The 16,904-nt window shown below is 47.8% G+C and overlaps 1 pseudogene; it reads right to left on the bottom strand.

Annotated features, from left to right (window-relative positions):
- Window positions 1-520: 520 nt before the first annotated feature.
- Window positions 521-16,904, bottom strand: part of LOC112064626 (coiled-coil domain-containing protein 86-like) — an 87,386-nt pseudogene continuing 71,002 nt past the window's right edge.

Below are 16,904 nucleotides of genomic sequence, written 5' to 3'. Positions count from 1 at the left end.
CGGTCTAGAGGCAGAGACGTGTTCTTTGTTCCATATAAGTCACAAAACTGGGAAGTCTTTTTTCTTTCTTCTGCTAAGAGATCAACTTACAAATGGCTTTGGGGAAGGGAGTGGGTGAGCTTGGTCAGTTTGGTTGGAAGGTTTAGAAGCCAGTTCTGCATACTCTACTTCCTCTTTGTGGAAAATCTGTTTCTGATCATCTGTTACTGATTTATTTAATAAAAATGAAGTTTAACAGTTTTTTTTTTTTTACATTTTATTTGTTTATTATGTTTTCTCCATCAGAATGAAAGATCCTTGAGGGCAGGGACTCTTGTCTGTATTCCCCGGTACCTAGAATTGTGCCTGTACACAGTAGGCGTTCAATAAATATTTCTGCTGTAGACTGGATGGCGTGCGTTAATCAGATCTCTGGGGCTTCTGCAGAGTCTGGTACAGGAAAGGGGGAGCTAGATAGACCCTGCCCGCTGCAACCTCCCCATTTTAACCTTAAGGGTTGAAAAGTGGGGCGGAGCTGGATTCAGTCCGCTGGGTGACAGGGTCAACGGGATACAGGGGGACCCAAAGCAGCCTTTGGGGAGGGGTGTGTGTGGAGAGGTGGGTTCCTGACTTCCGGCCTCCTGGCCTGGGTTAGACCCAGGACTCTGAGACAGAACATACATATTTTGGGGAGTCGCCCTCCGGTCACCAGCTCCCTGAGGAACCAGTAATCACTCTTCGCGGTTTGAAGGCACTTGGAGGGGAGCGGAGAGGGGACGGCGGGGGGGAGGAGCGAGCTGACCCTCGTCCCTCCTCCAGGCTCTGCCAGGTCCCCGGCTACCTCTGGGTCTCTGCGCCACAGAGACCTGCCTGTGAGCCCTTTGCAAGGCTCGGGGCCCCGTCTCGGGTGGAGCCCCTGTTTTGGAGCCACGGAGGTGGAGTCCTGGGTCAGCAGAGGCGGGTGGCCACAGAAGGCCTCGGCCGCCCTGAGCTCGGAGCGTCTCAGCGGAGCGCAGCTGCAGCTGCTTCGCCCGCTTGCGGCCGGCGGGGTCCCGGGGCGCCTGCACGCTCTCCGCCTTCCGCCCGCTCCCGCTCCGGGTTCTCGGCGCGCCGCCGCCGCTTCCCTCCTCCAGGTGCCGGGCGGGCGGAGTCCTCGGCCAGCCCTGCCGCCTGCCGGTCCTGCACCTTCCGTTGCCAGCACGCGCGCAGGGCTTGTCCTGGACCATCTGGGAGACGCTCTTCTTGGAGCGGTCCTTCCGCGCGCGCCCGGACCTGGGCTTCCCCTTCGGGACTTTAGGGACCTCCTCCTCCTTCGGGGTCTTGGACGCTGGGGCCTGGGCTGAAGGCCCTCGTCGCTGCTCTGGCCCGAGGCCGTGTCTCTCCGGCTGCCCGGCCGGCGGTGGCTTCTGCTCGGCTCCCGCAGATCCCGGGGGGAGCCGGGCCCTGCGGTGTCAGCCCTGTAGCGGCCGAGCGGGCTCGGGACCCGGGTAGGGCTCTGGCGACCCCGGGCCCGGCTGCAGCGGATGTCGGGGGGCCCCCGCGGGCGGCCCCTCCTTACTCCTGGGCAGCTCCGAGTCCGCTTCTTCTTGGTCCTGGGAAAACTTCAGCGACGCCCCGCTTGGCTTTGGCTGCGGTCGGAGGGATTCAGGACTCGATTCCGGCTGTCTTTGGGGTGACTCCAGGCCTGAGTCTTGCTGGGGGGAGCCTGGGCCCGGCTCTGGCCGCTTTCGGGGGGACCCCAAGCCTGCCTCGTCCCGTAGACTGGGTGATCTCCGGCTTGTCTCCGGCTGATGTCTGGGAGGCCCCAGGCCGGGTGGCCGCACCCTCCGAGGAGACCCGGGCTCCCTCTTTTCTTCTGGGTTCGACTCGTCTGGCCCGCAGAACTGAGGTGGGGTTCTCGGGCGACTGAGGCTTTAGGCCTTCCAGCCGCCGGCTGCGCCTCCGCGGTGTATCCACGGCCCGGCCAGAGTTTCTAAATCGAACAGTTACTTTTCAGATCTTATAATTATACAATCAGATCCATAATTACTAATTAACATGAGATTTTTGAAGATGCATGGTAACTAAATAACCCCTTTAGGATTTTAAGGCATTACATGCGACTATATTTTTTTAAAGGCCTCTTTTGGCATAATTTGAGTATTTTTGGTACCCAGTTTTATCGGACTAACCCAGATAAAGGGATTTAAAGTGAATGAAGAATCCATAAAAGACATATGAAGAGAATGGGAAACACACCCAGTACTTAAACAGCTAACGTGAAAGAGACTATTTTATTATATGTATTCTGGAAGATAATATCATAAAGGGTTTTTCAAGCAGTAAAAAAAAAAAAAAAAAAAAAGACAAAAAACAGAAGAGCTCTTTCTATAAATATAATCTTGCACATACCCACCACATGTAAAACTGAGGAAGCTCCTCCCGTTGGTGCCCAGATGGGGCCCAGGTCCAGCTGTCCCAGCCCCCATCCCTCGGAGGTCCCGACTTGGGATCCCCAGCACTCTACAGGAAAGAGTTTGGAAACCTCTAGAAGCTCCTGCTCCACTGTTCTCCAAATACATTCAGAAGTCCACGAGTAAGTGGATTTAAAATGTGAGAGGAGAAACGTTAGACACAAGAAAGGATTTTCAAAGCATGGAACTGAAGGCCCCAAACAGAATTCCAGTGGCTTCTCATTGTTGATAAAAGGAAGTACAAAAAGCAACCCCTTTAAGGCCACTCATGATCTGGGGTCAACCTCTCTCTCCAGCCCAGTCTTCCACCATCCAGCCCTGCACCTTGTACCGTGCTGTAACCCTCCGCTGTCCTGTCTGCACACCCCTGTGGCACTGAAATGGGGAGAGTCTGAATGGGATGTGCTGTAAGAATAACATTGAATTTTGAAGATTTAGTGTGAATAAGGAACATAAAGTATCTCAATAATCTTTATATCGGTGGCACCACATTTTTGACGTATTGGGTTAAACACAATGTATTACTAAAATTCCTCTTACCTGCTTCTTTCTCCTTTTTTAGAAAAATGTAGCTGTTAGAAAATGTACCTTACATATATTGCTTGCATCTGTGGCTGTTTCCAGCCAGTGGTCTGGCTGGTAACACAGGTGGCCCTTCTGGGGCGTCCACGGGCAGTGGGGGGGGTGCCGTGGAGAACCAAAGTACGTGCCCCTAGTGAGGCGGAAATGTGGGCCCAGTTGTCTCTAGGCCTCCCGAGTTTATAAAAAGACGTTGGACATCTGGTTGTAAATGTGTGTAGGGAGTGAGTTGTTCATGAGTGTGCATGGATTTTCCAGGCTTTTAAAGGTTGGCAACTATTCCATAATTTTAAAAACTAATCTAGCACAACACTGTTCAGGCCAAACAAACTATGTCAGGAGCCAGACCTGGCCCACAGACCGCCAACATGGGCAGTGCCCTTCACTCTTTCCATCTTCCCAAGGACTGTGCGTCTAGCTGCTTTGCCCCACGTCAGTTGGGAGGGCTTCCCAGGCCCGTTCCCATCTCTTCCCATCCCCAGCATCTCATCTGTGGCACCAAATATGCTAAGTAGATGATTGTTAAATGACTAACGGAATGAATGCGTTCTGGAATCTTCTTGCTTGGAGGTTCTTCAATGGGAAATATTTTTTCCGGGGTCTGAGTTGTGGTCCTGCCCTGAAGGGAAATGGGGAACCAGCTACTCTACCTCCCAAGACCCTTCTCATTTGAACAAACACTGCAGAACATCCATTTCTTGGAACAAAAGGAGTTCCTGAAGGTTCTTTTTGTGTTAGGGTTGAAAATATTTTAAAAAGTCAGAGAGTGTGATTCCTCCAGCTCCATTCTCCTTTCTCAAGAAAGACATGTGTTTCCATACACATTTAAAATTTTTTTGTTCTAGTTCTGTGGGAAACGCCATTGGAAATTTGATAGGGATTGCATTGTATCTGTAGATTGTCTTGCAAAGTACGGTCATTTTAACAATATTGATTCTTCCAATCCAAGAACACGGTATATCTTTCCATCTCTTTGTGTCATCTTCAATTTCTTTCATCAGGGTCTTATAGTTTTTGGAGTACAGGTCTTTTGCCTCCTTAGGTATAGAAAAGTATCGGTAACCCTTCCCTAAAAGGTCATAAAATTATTATACATCCATGTTTACTAAATAATTAACCTCTATTTTGTAAACCGTAAGAATCACAATTCTCAGACCATTTATATCAGAATATCAAGAATGCCTCTGAATTCTTGCAATCTGTATTTTGAGCTAGGACCATACAGTGCATTGTGAAAGGATTTATTTAGACTATGTGTGAACTTAATATATGTTAATTGATAAAGCTGGACAGTTTTTAACACGTTTTTTGAAAAGTTGAAGCTGAAATACTGGAACTTAATTTTTAAACGAGTTTTACCTGGAGCCACGGGACCTGGGGCAGCTTCCGTGCTCCTCAGGACCGGGGTGCGGGTGCCTCTGTGGAGGAAGTGACTTCGTGTCCTGGTCTGGGAGCGGCCAGGTGCCCCCAGGCTGGGCGTGGCAGGCGGTGAACCCAGGTTGCTCAGGAGGCCACGCGGATCGGAGTGATCTGCACCCCCTGCACCCTGAGTCATCGGATCCCGGTGAGAACACGTGGGCTTACACAACCAGACACTTGCCAACATCCTATGTTGTAACATATACACCACAACATTTCAGAACTCCTGGAGGTTTAAATTCTTCACACGGTTTTTTTTTTCAATCTAGTGATTTACAATGTAACCACATAAGTGTTAACCTTACTTTTCTGAGCCCCACAGCATAGTCACGTCACTCACTGTCCTGAGTCCGTGAGAGGAGGAGCTGATGGCCAAGCAGAGACACCGGCCACGTGGCCCGGACGTGAGCGGCTCGCTCCCTGCGTTTCGGTACTGCACTAACACAATCAACGTTTGAATTTGAAAACTTGGCAGTTTTCAAGTAACAACAATAAACATAAATCAAAAATCCTAAGTACTTTACATCACCATGTGGGAAGCCAGCCAAAGTACCTACCGGGAAAACCGGGAGAAAAATAAGAAAATGGGCAAAAAAAGAGAAGGAATTAAAAACGGCTCTCTCTAGGAATGAAAAGGTAATCTAGGAACTTGAAAACGGGACTCCTGAGTACATTTGAGAAAAGGTTTGTCTTTCCAGTTACCGGCACGTTGATCTTGGGCTCTGCATTTACTAAGTTCCTTCCAAAACCTTGCGCGGACCGCAGCAACACGGTCACGAGATCACATGCTTTTGGTAAAAGTAGGATAAAGTAGGTAAAAGTAGGATATTTTGGCTGCTCGTGGCCAAGACCGTTGTCTCTCTGCCCTTCAGCTTCCCCCTTTGTCATACCTCCCCCCATATCAGGTGGAACTGGAAAGTCAGCAGGCCTGTGGGTGATCCGTCTAAAGAGAAGTTGAGTTGAGCTTAGTGCGATACATACATTTGTATCGTTTCTCTCTCACGCACACGTATAGAGATTTATCTCACAGCCGTTTTCACACACAATTACATCATTGCCAGCTGATGTAGGAGCAGCTTCCAGGAATTCTCCTGCCTCCCCCCTGCTGAGTCCCCCAGGTCAGACACAGATGTACAAAGACTCAGGAATTATTGCAACATGAATGTGAGCTCCAGTGCCTGACCCTGCATGCCCGTGAGCAGTGGAGGAGAAACAAGGTTCAAATGTATAGCATCAGAAGTTACCCCATAGAAGTTCCTCCAGCGTCAGGAACGAGAATTGGAAGCAGAGGATTTAGTCCTCCTTGATGCCTATTCAGGATTAAAATTCTCTCTTACCGGGATTATACTGCATAATGTAGTGTGTGGAATTATAAATACGTTGTGCAGCTTTGTTCTTCTTTGTTGGGAACAGTGCAGAATAGAATTGATCAGAACTCCTGTGTTCAGGAATAAAGACGCAGACGTAGAGAATGGACTTGAGGATACGGGGAGGGGGAAGGGTAAGCTGGGACGAAGTGAGAGAGTGGCATGGACATATATACACTACCAAGTGTAAAACAGACAGCTAGTGGGAAGCAGCCGCATAGCACAGGGAGATCAGCTCGGTGCTTTGTGACCACCTAGAGGGGTGGGATAGGGAGGGTGGGAGGGAGAAACAAGAGGGAGGAGATATGGGGATATATGTATACACATAACTGATTCACTGTGTTATACAGCAGCAACTAACACAACATTGTAAAGCAATTATACTCCAATAAAGATGTTAAAAAAATAAAAGTAAGGAGAAAAAAAAAAAGAACTCCTGTGTTGAGAGGGCATGAACTTGCAGCAGTAATCCAAAAAGTTGAGTGTGTCCATAACAGCCCCTCGGGAAAGGAAGATTGAGAGAGATTTTCCCAAGCTTGATAATGATCCCGAAACTCTACGCGACATCATCAAAAATGAGTTGAGAAGCTAAAGGAAACTTTTCTAAACTATCAGATGGTAAAACAACCAAGCTCAAAAGAAGATTGAAGTAGCTTTTCATTTTCTCTACAAAAAATAGTGTAAAATTGTTGCTACATGAAGAGGTGATCGGAATATGCAGCCAAGTTCTCGCTTTGGCAGCACGTACACTACAATTGGAACGATACAGAGAAGCTGTTTTGTTCATGGATGTGTCCTCAGAGCCTAGAGCAAGGCCTGGCACACAGTAAGCATTCAATAAATGGCTACTGAATGAATGACCTCTAAAAAAAGAAAAAGAATATGCAGCCAAAAAAGTAGGAAAAGGGTATTACAGTCAGGCAGCTAATTAATAAAAATAGTATGATATTTTTCTAGGTCTAGTGATGTTTATTTGACAGCTTTTTAAAATTTGTAACATACTGTGGCTTATCTTCTCATTCCAAATTCGTATTTTCACTATGTACCTAATTTCATGTTAACATTTTTATATTCTTTTTCTTAAATAGGACGACTCCCAAACTGTGTAAGCTTCAGGCCCCACAAAACCAGATCCACCCCTGCCCTTGGGTGAAAGTGGAGATGACATTCAAGAGAAATGTGAGACACACATTTTCCTACTGGCCTAGGAGGAAAAAAATAAGGTTAAAAAAAAAAAATCCTAATGACCAAATAACTGAAGCAGGAAAATCTGATAATGGCTAAAATTCAGCAACGAAAAATGAATCCTCTAGCCTATAGGTCTGCATCCTCCCTCCTCAGCAGTTTTTCTTCCAGCAGCAATAGCATCCCCAGGGTTCAGCCTGGATGACAGCACGAAGCAGGCTTCCAGAACATGTCCACTGAATGTCCTAATTCAGAACCTGCCTCCCCGACCTTGCAAGACCTCAGCCTGGAGCTCCAGGCCAGATAATGAAATCCAGCCTTTGCCCTGTAGCCCTCAAAGATGGCTCATTCTCATAGGTAGGTGCAGTTTCCCATGAATGAATGGGAAGCAACAGACTCAGGGTCTCAGGGCCTTACGATTTGTGTTTCTTTTACCCCCCACGAGGATGAAATTGTCCTGAGCCACTGACGCTCTTTTCCATCGCTGGTTGTGCAAGGAGCAACCATGTTAAGCATAAAGTATCCCTTCCAGCCCAGACTCTGTCAATACATACCTGACCCACCCATATATCATGTACTGTTCGCTCATCCAGACAGAAACTGAAACGGGCTTCCTGTCAAGACCAAAGCTTTCCATCTACCCAGCCCATCTCACTTGCTACTGGTCCTTATTTGAACTTGGTCTTGTCTTACTAACTCTAGACTGTGGCTCTGACATCAGCTTCTGGCCTCTCTTCCATCTTGGCAACTCTTCAGACTCCACTCCTGGCCTGGGAACCCAGGTTTTGCTGTGCTTGGTCTGCCTTCCTGCTCCCTCTCCAACCAGAAACAAGATCATAGGGCCCCTCAGAGGTCCCTGCACCTCACGGAATGTCCCGGTCTCTGCCCTCTGCCCCTTCTCTGTGCCCTTGGCCTTGCTCATGTCGCTCATGCTGCAACCTTTGTTCCCAGGCCCTTCCTATTCTTCTTTCTCTGCCTGTTTGATTTTGAACGTTGATCTTGGGCTCTGGGTCGGCAGCCACATCCCTCCTCCATGCTTGACTAGCTCCCAGAACCCAGGCCAAGGCCAGATCCCTGGAGACCCACTGCCAAGGAAAGGACGTTGAGCCCACGCCGCCCAGTTTGACTTTTTCCCTTTGTCTGAACTTTCATATTGCCTCAGATGAGCACACCCACACTCTAGACCCTACTCCATAGAATTTCGCTGACTCATCCGTTCCAATGCGGGGATGAGGACAGGGTTTGACAACTAAGTTTATCAGGATAGAAGGGTTGCGAGTTATCTGGCCCAGCACTGAGTCTGGAGCTATGACATCACTAGCGCCCTGTAGTACCCAGTTTTGTTAACCCCTAGGTTCACCCAGCTCACTTCCCTCCTTGTCTAGCAACCAACCAGCTTCCCAAGACCAAAAACGCGATCTGCAAAAACTCGCAGGAGATTATGCATGCTGCAGGCCTCATTGTCTGATTTAAGCTTTGTCTAGGAACCTCTGTGTAATGGCCAAGCCTGAGAACGTGGTCACACACGTGCATCCTTTCATCTTTCTTCATTTCTAGGTGGTGATGTATTTTTATGGTTTTTCAGAATGAGGAGGTACAAATGACTGGTGTAGTAAAGAAAGCCTTCCAAACAGTTTATATTTAAAGTAAACTTAATCCAAACACTTTGATATAAAGCAAATTAAGTAGCAAAAATAGTTTTGACAACAAAAAAATGTGGGTAATTTCCTAAACACAGCATTTTGTTCATTGCTGAAAGGTGTTTTGGTGTTTCATCAAACCTTGTAGCTATGTCAGAACTTGCAACATCAAGAAGGCAACTTCGAAGGGAGTGTCCATCAGGTACCATATCTGAGAAGTGAAGCTAAAAAGGCTGAAAAAGAATTAAGATGATATAATTCCAACTTCAAACTTTGAAATATCCAAATTCTCCACTTCAGCTGGATTCCAACCAAGTGAAACATATTGAGAAATTAGGTCTTGGTCTTCATGAGACAGAGTAAAGCTGAGAAGTATGGAGTGACAGGAGGTAGCAACTTCCTGGATGACAAACTTCCCCTGAGCTTTCTCCAGCCTCTCATGGTGATGGGTCTCATCTGGAATTGCCACCAGTCATGAACAGATACCAAAAGATCACATCTGGTAAAAGGACCACAGGCCAAAGTGACATTGCCAGCATGGGTTGGCCTGGATTTTGTCCCATGTTCTACCCTGAATTCCTTTTGAAACAGTGATCCTGTGTGGGGCATGGCTGTCCTCCAAAGACTTTAGATTTAAAAGTTGTATGATATTCCCTTAAATCTTGTTCTTTGCTCCTGTTACTAACGCATTTTGAACTGATTATACATTAATTGCTATAAGCCTTTCCTGAACAGTTGCATACCATGTCTAATCTCCCTTGTAGACATATGAGGGCTCTGAAGTTCTGGTTCCACTTGGGATATGATGTCCCCAAACCCAGAACTGGGCACGGGGTGGTTGTAGGGGATGGGGAGCAGCCCTTGATCACCAGATGCGATGCAAAGAGCCAGTGGAAGTCAACTACATTTGGATAAACTAAAATCAAAGACAGGCCCATGGTCCAGCTGAGTCACTGACCCAACAAGGAAGGCAGGGAGGCAGGGTCCAGGTAATGGGATGACAATGAGGGTAGAGGTGGGTTCTGAGCAAAGGGTGAGAAGCGTAGTTTTAGCAGATAAATACTTCACAGGCAACTTCTCCAATAACCAGTCTCTTCTAACCTCATCTACCTGGGACTATAAAATAAATTTGTCTTCCTTTTAATAGCATATTTTCACTGTAGTAATTCCCTGGTGCTCTAACTGCCAGTAGTAGCATCTCCCAATTACATCTTCCCAGATATCTTTTGGACACTACCTATATTGGTTTATCTGTTCTTGCATAACAAAGAATCACAAACTAGCAGTTTAAAAAACACACATTTATTATTTCACACGTTCTGTGAGTCAGGAATTTAAGCATGGTTTAATTGGGTCCTCTACCTCAGGGTCTCCCACAGGCTGCAATCAAATTGTCAGCCAGGGCTGGGGTCTCATTTGAAGGCTCCACTGGGGAAAGATTCATACTCAAGGTCAAGTGGTTGCTGGCAGGGTTCAGTGCCCTGCTGACTGTTGGCCAGAGGCCTCCTCAGTTCCTGCCACATGGGCCTCTCCAACATGGCTTCTTGAGGGCAAGTCAAGAATGCAATAGAGTCTGCTAGCGAGACAGAATCACAACGTGATCAGAGAGGAGACTCCCCATAACTTTGTTCTCTTCTCTTGGTTAGAAGCAAGTCAGTCGAGGGGATGGATTGCATAAGAGTGTAAATGCCAGGGTCATCGTGGGCCATTTTTGAAGCTGCCTTCTGCACCCCACCGCCAGAGCGAGTTGCTAAGACCCCCTGGCTTATTCCCTGGTTCCCACTGCTGCCTTGGTTGCTGGTGGCCCTAGGGAGATCACCTCACTGACACGTTCCCCACACAGCAAGAGTGAGACAGGAGTCTGTCCACGGTGACACTTTACCAAGAGCCCTTGGGATTAGGAAAGCACAGCTCAGAGAGTAGCCCACAGCTGCTCCTGGAGGGTGTGCTCTCAGGGTCCAGACACAGGCCCCAGCGTGACCCCAGGGGTGCCCTACCAGACAGTCCTCCCCCCCCGGACCCCAGCCCACAGCCATGCGGCAGGCCCTGGATCCCACCCACCGCCAGAACTGCTGCAACTCTCCTTCGCTCACAGCCTTCTCTCCCCAGATGTCCCACCCCAGGGGTCACCTTTCTTCTGATGACTGGGTTGGAGCACCCATTCTCTTCCAGCGCAAAGTCCCTTCCCACCTAAAGCGTGTGGTCTGGCTCCATGGTCTAAACAGGACAATCACAGCCCATCAAACACCCCAAAGCAAGAAAGTCCACAGTCATCCACCACCCATTCCTGCAGTGCTACTTATTCAGTCTTAGGAAACACCACGCAGAAGACCTAAACCTCCAGCCCAGGGTGTGAGCCACGCTGTTCCCATCCTTCTCGTACTTTTCCCTCCAGGGTCAGGGGAAGAGAAGATCAGCCCGATGTTCCCACTGCCTTTGTCTTTAGCTCGCAAATTCTTGGGAACAAGTGCTTAGGCACACACACCCCTAAGAACAATAATGCTCAGGCGTAAGACAGCCCAGCTATGGGGGCAACGGTGCAGGTGGTGTGCTCAGGCGATATTGTTGAACACAGCATCTCAGCCTGGAGCATCTTTGTTTGGGTTACTTTGCCGCATTCAGGGTTTCCTCTGGGCAATGGGTAGGCAGTCTTTCTGTGACCAAACGTCTCTAATAGAGGTATGCTTATCTCTACCTCAAAAAGCAAAAAACCTTTTTGGCTCCTAAAGTTTCTGTCTTTTCAGCTTCAAAATAATGCAATAGTTTAGTCACCCCCAGGCGCTCTCGAACCATCCCCAGAGTGCGGGATGAGGAGGACGCTCAGGAGACCCAGCCATGTTATTTTCTTAGCATAGCAGGTGCTGTCAGTTTGTTTTCATTAGGATAAAGCAGCCCTTTAACATACTTAGTGGACACTTACTTCTCCCGAACTCCAAGTGGAACTTTCCTCTGCTGTTCTGGGATGTAGCAAAGGAGTCTAGTGGTGTTTGTGCACCCAGTTCAGTGCAGAAATGACATGTAAACTGGCCATTGTCATCATTGCCGTGACAGGAAGGCAGAGTCCATGGACGGAGCGAGGCACACGCGTCTCCCGGTTGGGTGGAACTGTCCCCTCCTCTGAAATGTCACACACCTCCTGCCCCATGCTTGCGCCGCCCAGGACGGAGGAGACCTGACTGATGGATGCTACCCCGTCGTCCATCCTCCGATACTTCAGAAGGAGCTGCGTTCCGCAGCGTGTGTCAATTTGGATGGTGAGAGGGTAGTTGGGAAAGTGAAGAGGAGGTAGTGGGGGGATTCTTCTCTGTGGTCGGCGTGCTGGAAGGGAACCCACGCTCCGTTTTAGGGAGGACTCTTGTCCCGGTTGTGTGGAAGGTCTAGAAGGCAGAGAATCTTGCTGGGAAGGGTTTAGCTTGCTCTGTGAGAATGAAACGATGCCAGCTGAAAGCACTGCCAAGCACGAATTCATACACTTCAAAGAATTTTTTTATTTTTTCAATCAGAAGAGACACGAAATTCCAGACTCTAGAATTTTCAATTCCAAATTGTTGAATTGCTGACGTTGCAGTCTTTCCAAGAGTCTGTTTGGAGAAAGCAGCAAACACATGAAAAGGAAAAACTGTGTTTTACCCAAATGAGCTCCCTGAATTTGCAGAGCATGTTATTAAGCAAAGCCGTGTTGGGACGGAATCATTTCACATTCTTCAAGGGTGACGCTCTGCGACGCTTCAGTCTCAGGACTGGCAAAGCTCTGGAGAAAAGACAGAGGAGGACAACTCAAAAGTAACCGAGAATCTGGAGTTTAACGTGGGAAGGAAGAAAGGCAGGCGCTTCTCAAACGCTTGGCTTACTTTCTGCTGGCGTGAAGCAGAACTCCCCGGATCCACGCGGGCAGCCCCGCGGCTGGCCAGGGGCCTGGAGGTGCTGGCATGGGGTGGGAGCCCCGCTCACCCCACTGATCGCATGCCCCAGCGCGGGAAGCAAACTGCACAACTCTCCGAGGGGCGCCTTGCGCATCCATCTTTAATGCCTCTATGGATATTGACGGGACACTTCCTGGCACATGGAGCACCCGAGGTGTGAAATTCATCCTGCCGTGAGCATTAAACAAGCACCTATGGTATACCAGTCAGAGAGTCCCCAGGGAACTTTCTGGGGAAACATGTGAATAGAACATTCTAGAAGTCCCAGCTGTCTGGGCTGTTGAGGAAGCAAGGAGGGGGCCCCTGGAAGAGCACAAGGCAGCCCGGGTAGAGTGAGGAAACCTTGCTCAGCCAACAGCACAAGAAAGCCATTTGTGTTTCGGATGTTCCTTTGCGTGTAGGACTCTTGGTGGTTTTATTCCCAAACGGCCTTTACTGGAAAAAGAAAAAAGACTCTAGTGATCTATAATTGCTACGTAGGCATCTTGAAACTCAGGCAGACATTCAGTGAGTAATCGTATGGGTCACTTGCTGTGTGTTTGACACTGTGCTAGGCACAAAGAACTCCACAAAGACAAAAAGAGAGAAAGAACTACATAAGTAATAACGACACTGAGCCCACCGTCAGAGTGCTTCCAGTCTAGTGAGGAAACAGCCCTGAAAGGCTGCATGATGCCGTGCAGATTGCTTTAGAAAGAGGCTGGGCCATTTCCTTTGCTGTGCAAAAGTTTTAAGTTTAATCAGGTCCCATTTGTTTGGTTTTGCTTTTATTTCCATTACTCTAGGAGATGGATCCAAAAAAATATTGCTGCAATTTATGTCAAAGAGTGCTCTGCCTATGTTTTCCTCTAACAGTTTTATAGTGTCTGGTCAAGTGGCAAGATTTTTCCGAAGTAGTCAAAACGTATGGAAAAAATGGATTCGAAACAAAACAGCTTTAATCCATTTTGAGGGGTTTTTTTTTTTTGTTTTTTGGTACATGGTGTTAGAGAATGTTCTAATTTAATTCTTTTACATGTGGCTGAAGAATGGAAGAAAATATTTGCAGACGATGCAACCAACAAGGGATTAACTTCCAAAATACAAAACAGCTCATACAGCTCAATATAAAAAAACCCAGACGACCCAATTAAAAAACAGGCAGAAGAGCTAAATAGACATTTTTCCAAAGAAGACATACAGATGGCCAACAGGCACATGAAAAGATACTCAACACTGCTAATTATTAGAGAAATGCAAATCAAAACTACAATGAGGTATCACCTCACACCAACTATCATATGGTATCACTTATATGATGAATCTAAAAAAAATGATAAAATGAACTTATTTGCAAAACAGAAACAGACTCACAGACATAGAAAACAAACTTCTGGTTACCAAAAGGGAAAGGGGGGCATAAATTAGGAATTTGGGATTAACAGATACACACGACTATATATAAAATAGATAACCAACAAGGACCTACTGTAGAGCACAGGGAACTCTACTCAATATCTTGGAATAACCTATAATGGAAGAGCATCTGGAAAAGAATATATATACAGAGAGAGAGAGAGAGAACTGAATCATTTTGACCTACACCTGAAACTAACACAACATTGCAAATCAACTATACTTAAATTTTTTTAAAAAAGGAAAGAAAAAGATTGGGTGAGAGAGGAGGCACAGAGGGAGATGGAGAGTCAGCAGAGGTGAGCTTGAAATGCCTCCTAAGAGAGCACAGAGTGTGCCAGGAGGGGTGCAGGGGGCTGGCAGGGAGCAAGGGGAGACTCCAGCAGAGGGCGAGGGGGTGGCAGGGCCCTGGCAGGTCCCAGGGTGGCTGGGCAGGTGTGGTGTTGGGGCAGGGAGTGGGGTGTGGGTGGGAAGGAGCTTGAGGCGGGAAGAAGTGAAAAGGTAGATGAGGAGGGGCCAGGTCCTGGAGGGGAAGGGGCCAAGCCAGAGGGTTTGGATTTTCTGCTTCAGGCAATGGAGAGTCAACGAAGGGCGAATGAAGGGTTTTAAGCTGAGGAATAACAATATTTGCTTTTAAAAAAAATGTGTATTCTTTTTTTGAGAATGCCCGCTCATTGAAGAAAACTTGTGGAGAGTGCAGAAAACACTAAGAAGAAGGTTGAAATGAATAAAATTTACCAAAAATTAGAAATCGCAATCCCACCACCTAAAGAGAATGATAAGCATAGCAAACTGTGAGCATCTAGTGTTTTCCTTGCTGTCTTTTATAGATAATGTGGTTGGGGGTTTTGGTGGGAGAGGAAGAGGTGAGACCCCCTGAGAGATCACCTCATCAGTCAAGGTGAAAAGAAAGAAAAAGTTAGCCCAGGGGAGGGTGGAGCCTCATGCCTAGACTTTCAGCCAGGTTCCCAAGGAGTTGCAGTTTACCTTCTTCCAGGTGAAGAGAACAACATTTATATGCAGCGTTATCTGAGAAACTCAAAAATATTGTGAAAATATTTTCAACAGCCAGAAGCTCTTACTCATCTTTCATCGGTTTCCTTTTCATAATGTCTAGAACACTGGGCTAAGGAAGGGAGGGAAGAGAATTAAGAGGTGGGAACCCACGGATGCTATGACAATTCTTAAAAGACTTGTGCTAGGTGTGATGCTGTGGGCGTCCCCACCATCACGCCGGGCCAGTGTTACCAAAATGTCCATCCCTCGCTAGCATTTTCTCACTCGTTTGTCACTTTGTTTATTCTTCTTTGTTTGTTGTCCGTCTCCTCCAACTAGAAAGTAAAATCCTTGGACAGAGAAGTGTCTTTCTTGTTGAACCACGGAATCTCTGTGAAAGACCATCCACACCTCAACTGGCTTGCTCTCTGGTGAATCGGATGGGACAGGCCTTACAAAAACATCAAGCACAGTCCAATGTAGGGCATTGTTTTTACAGTGTTGCTTTAGCTGGCTCTTCACTAGCTGAGCTCTGTGCTCTCCAGACGTTTATCCAAAAGCGTAACTGGGGACAGAGTCGGGCAATCAGCTGTTTCCAGTTGGCCAGGTCTTCTAGGGCTTTCACTGAACTGTTGGGCTTTCTGACCTCTGTTTCCCACAGGAGGCCTGGAGTCCCTGTAGGTCTCACAGAGTTCCAGTAGGATTTATTCAGGAGGTGCCTTTGCTATTTAATGTTGATAATGAACCCCCCACTTCCACTGGAGAGCCAGTGTACATGGAGGTACCCACAGCAGACTGAATTCCTCAAAGGTGGCTGAACCCATACACATCCCATCCCATACACTCAGGCAGTACGATCGACATATCTGCAAAGCGGGGTGGGGCGGGGAGGTCCACGTTCCCTCCCCTCGAACCAGGGCAGGCCTTGGTGACCGTCTTGGCCAGTAGAACACAGTGGGAAGGGTGCCACAGGCCTGCCGAGGCCAGGGCGTAAAGGCACACAGCTCTGCCTGGCTCTCTCTCTGTCTTGAGGTGGTCACGCTTAGCAGCTGGTCACCCGGGCCACATGGGGGTGAGAGTCACATGGGGGTGTCCTGGCCCACAGCCCCAGCTGGGCCCCCAGCTGACAGCCAACATCAATAACCAGATATGAGAGTTGTGAGCCTTCAGATGATTTCAACCCCCAACCTTTGAGTTTTCCATCTGAGACCCCAGGAGGCACAGAGCAGAGACAGGCCACCCCTGCTGTGCCCTAACTGAATTCCTGATGCACAGAAACTGTCCTAAATAATAAAGGATAATCGTTTAGGTCACTAAGTTTTGGGGTCATTTGTTAGGCGGCATCAGATAACTAATACACTGCCTTCTCGAGACCACCCTCTTTTCACTCCCAGCATATGTGCACCTCAATATAAGAAATAACATGCATGGGGGGGGTCGACCATCTGGCTAGAAGAAGGGTCTAGGGGATTTGTATCGAAGCTCTGCTTGCTTCCCGAGCACACTAGTTTCACGTGGGGTGACTGAGGTAGGACATGATGGAGATGCTGCTAGTTAGAGTCACTATACCTGTGCAACCCTGTAAGTGCATTTAGTAGCCCTTCCATAACTTGGTGAAAGCAGTCCGAAGCTCTTCTCATTGATCCCTAAGAAGTGCTAAATAAGCTGCTAACTTGAGAACTAGACATATTCTTGGGTCTATAATGTTATTGGGGTCCCCAGTGAATGGAAGTCGACCTACCCTATCCCCACTCCCACCCCCATATGCGCTGGACCAGTGTCAGTGCTGGAAACGGTGCCAGCTCCATCTTTGGAAGTGCAGGCCATTTCGAAGGCTCTGCAAAGACAAGCAATGACCGCCAAAGTCTGTGTTACTGTTATACATCTGGAATAAAACAAGAGGAGTGTGGGTGACATCATCCTAGCAGTCAAGAAGCCCAGAGAATAAATGGATTCCAAAAAGTGTTT

Source organism: Physeter macrocephalus, chromosome 10 (assembly GCF_002837175.3).
Source record: "Physeter macrocephalus isolate SW-GA chromosome 10, ASM283717v5, whole genome shotgun sequence".
Lineage (NCBI taxonomy): Eukaryota > Metazoa > Chordata > Mammalia > Artiodactyla > Physeteridae > Physeter > Physeter macrocephalus.
This window is presented reverse-complemented; position numbering and strand designations above follow the sequence as displayed.